A 3,637-nucleotide genomic window follows, 5' to 3' on the forward strand; every position below is an offset into this window, starting at 1 on the left:
GTTTGGGGGTTTTTTTGTATTCACATTGGAATTTCTAGAAAGGAAAACATACATTATTTCATCTGACACTGTTACAGTAATATAATATTGTATTCTCAACCAGTAAATTATGAAGCTGTATTTTTTGAAGGCCATCAGTTTAACATCACTTGAGAGCTTTGATTCATAACTTCTGGATGAAGTCCAGTAATGACATTTTTGTGTACACACCTGTGCCAACAGATGCTGACACACCTCATTAAAAGAGTATGGATTAGTGTATATCAATTCATATTTCAGACTGCACAGAGAAGCCAGAAGTGGGATAAAGCACCTGAGTCTCCACCCTTCCCCAATTCAGTGCCCTGCCAGTTCATAAAAGCTAGAGATGGAAAAAGGCTCATTAGATCAGTCAATGAAGGATTGTTCTATTTAGCTGAGCTAAGGCAGCAGTCATATTACCAGAAGAAATCAGGGACTCTCTTTTGCATCACCCACAATCCTTTGCAGTATTGCAAGCTGATATATAAATTTAATATGTAAAATCCAGTTTTTTTCTCATTTATCGTGCATTCACCTATGGTAAACATTGAAAAATAACTAATAAGAGAGATGGGCAAGTCAGATCACATAAAACAAGGATCTAATCCTACAATCCAAGTCTCTGAATAAAACTCAAACCATTTTTTTCTGCAAGCTCAGAATGATTCGAACACAACTTTGTTTCACCATCATTTGCCCTGGCATATCCTGGCTCTTGCTGAGATCAGAAACTGTAGCATGTTCTTATAGTTATTCCTGCCCCAGTGAAAAAAGATTTTGGAAATCTTGCAAAAACATTTTGCTGAATTTCTTACTAAGTATCTCCTCTATTACAAGATGGATACGGTCTTACAGACCGTATATTACACATACGGCTCCATGTTTGTCATGGAGGCTGCGGAAGTCACAGAATCTGTGACTTCTGCGACATCTGTGACTTCCTCAGTGGCTGATGTGGCTGGCCCCTGGGGACCACATGAGCAGCAGCCTGGGTGGTGGTGGGAGCAGCCACAGCTCGGTGGCTCCAAGCAGTAATCCCAGAGCAGAGTCTGGTCCTGGATTCCCCCTGCCCCTGGTCAGTGGCGGGCGCACCAGCGCCCCACCCCCAGAACTCCCCCTAGAGGTGGGTACGGCTCCCTTTGTGTCTCCCCACCACCACCCCCAGCAGTGGCAGGAGCAGCAATGGCCCCTCTTGGGGCTCCCCCTCGGTGGCAATGGGACTGCCCCCCCCGACCTCCCCCAGCAGTGGCACTCCCCCGGCAGCCGGTACCAGGGACTCCATCACCCCACAGTGCCCCCATTACAGCACCCCCCCCCCAAGATTCAATCAGGAGTATTTATGGAACAAGTCATGGACAGGTCACAGTCCCGTGATTTTTTGTTTCTTGCCCCTGACCTGTCCATGACTTTTACTAAGAATACTTGTGATTACATCTTAGCTTTAATTATACAGAAAGAATTGAAGGTGTGTAACTCATAATAGGGTCTGAGTCTCGCAATGTGGTCTCAGATGAAGCCAGCAGGAAATAAAACAAATGTTTCCTAGAGAGGTTTGTGAATAATTCACTTGATAAATGTACTAGGGCTACTCAGAAATATTTGGTTCTTCACGGAAAATTTGTACGTTTACTTGATAAAGTATTCTATGAAAAATCTAAATGTTTTGATTTTTGGCTGAAATTTTTTCAACAAAAACTTGAAGAAATGCAGAACACACACACACTTATAACAAAAATGTATGTTTAGTTGAAACCCCATTTTTCAATGGAAAATTTTAACTAGCCCTAGATTTTACCTTCCTTTTCAGTTTACAAAATGTTTATAAGCAGGTGCAATTTCCTCAGATTTATTTGCTATTTGAATTTACTCAATTATCTTTTTTATTCTCTGCTTTGTTCACAAACAGGTCACTGTGAGTATTCAGCGTAGTGCTCCATAGTTCACACTTGAGCTGTAGTGACTACGTGGCCTATTTCTGAATGTTAGTCTTTTTCTTGCTTTTTTTCCCCATGCCCTAATGATCATGGTACATAAGCCTGTCTCCCAATCCTGAACTAGTTCAATGCTTTAGAATCATAGAATGTCAGGGTTGGAAGGGACCTCAGGGGGTCATCTAGTCCAACCCCCTGCTCAAAGCAGGACCCATTTTTTTTTTCCCATTCAGTCTGTTTATTCCCTCTTAGCCCATGGCCCACCTGGCCCCATGCTCATTCTCTCTGCAGGCGGGGGATGGAGAACATGTGCTTCTCCATCTTGGCAAAGGCTACCTTCTTCTCATAGCAGGCAGCCTCGTTGATGAAGGCCAGATAGATAGTGGTGTTTCCCTAGTACAGGATCTCCTCCCCGCTGAAGGTCTGGAAGATTGGGTCCCTGGGGTTCAAGGGGAGGAAATCCTTATCCTGCAGCTTGGGATGCACCATGGCTGAGATCTCCCCATTGGGGTAGCAGGGATAGTCCATGCGCCCGGTGATCTTGTACACTTCAATCTCAAAGGCAGGGAATGCTGTGCCCTTCTTAAAGAGTTCAATGAAGTCCAATGCGCAAGCTATGAGGTCTCTCATCTGAGTGAACAGGTCAGATCTCACCACCTGATGAGGCTGTTGCCCCAACTCCAGCTCTATCCCAACTTTGGCCACCGAGTTGATGGAGTAAATCTCCTCGCCTGGCAACATGTACAGGTAGATAGGACAGGGGCTCTGTGTGTAGTGCATCTGGATGTAGTGGCGAACGTGCATGGCAGCAGGCTCTCCTGAGTCCACGATGAGGCAAGTGCACATGTTGGCCGTGGTGTTGTGCAGGTCGAACATGAAGTCAAAGGCCTGGGCTGAGCCCTTGGGGCCGTAGGTCTGGTTGATTTCACGAGCCAGGACCACCTCATAGGGCTCGTCCTCTGCCTCTCTCCCCACTTTCCTGGCCCTGGAGCAGTGCATCCCTGTCTCTCCCCTGCAGCTCAGATCCCTAAACAGCCCCCTCAGGGATTAAACTCACAACCCTGGGTTTAGCAAGCCATTGCTCAAAGCACTGAGCTATCCCTCCCAGCTGCCAGATTGCCACTTCGGGCAATGTCACTCAACCTTCTAGGTCACTTCATAGAGACCCTTGAAGAAACGTAACCACTGAAGCACAGTATTCCACTGTCACTGCACAGGGCAGGCTACAGGCAGCATAATCAATAACCAAACAAAAGCAAAAAATTAGGAAAGGTTGCCAAACCACCTGAAAATTCCCCAGACCCTGTCAATCCACATACACAGCCCTCCCTCTTATCGCTGACCAGAGCAACAATCACTTGCACCAACCCAGGCAGGGAGACTGTTCCCATCCATCTCCCTTGCCAATGGCCTATATGGACATACAGGATAATCAATCAGCTAGAGTAATTGTATATGTTACGTAAGTTGCCCTAAAGCACTAGACAAGACCTTTCTATGCAATCAAAAAACACTTGTTTGAGGACCAATAGAATTGTTAGATAGCTGTCATTGTCATGAATACATCAGTATAACAAGAGTTATCCAAGTTATCTCCAGAAACTCGAAGAACTTTTTTCTCTTATAATTCTGGATTCACCATAGCAACGATATAACTTTGTAACCTTGCTTAGGTTAAATCAGAC

At 45.2% G+C, this 3,637-nt stretch overlaps 1 pseudogene; it reads right to left on the minus strand.

The window, feature by feature from the left end:
- Positions 1-2,228: 2,228 nt before the first annotated feature.
- LOC116836205 (N-acyl-aromatic-L-amino acid amidohydrolase (carboxylate-forming) pseudogene) lies at positions 2,229-2,951 on the minus strand (annotated as a pseudogene).
- Between the last annotated feature and the right edge of the window lie 686 nt (positions 2,952-3,637).

Source organism: Chelonoidis abingdonii, chromosome 6 (assembly GCF_003597395.2).
Source record: "Chelonoidis abingdonii isolate Lonesome George chromosome 6, CheloAbing_2.0, whole genome shotgun sequence".
Lineage (NCBI taxonomy): Eukaryota > Metazoa > Chordata > Testudines > Testudinidae > Chelonoidis > Chelonoidis abingdonii.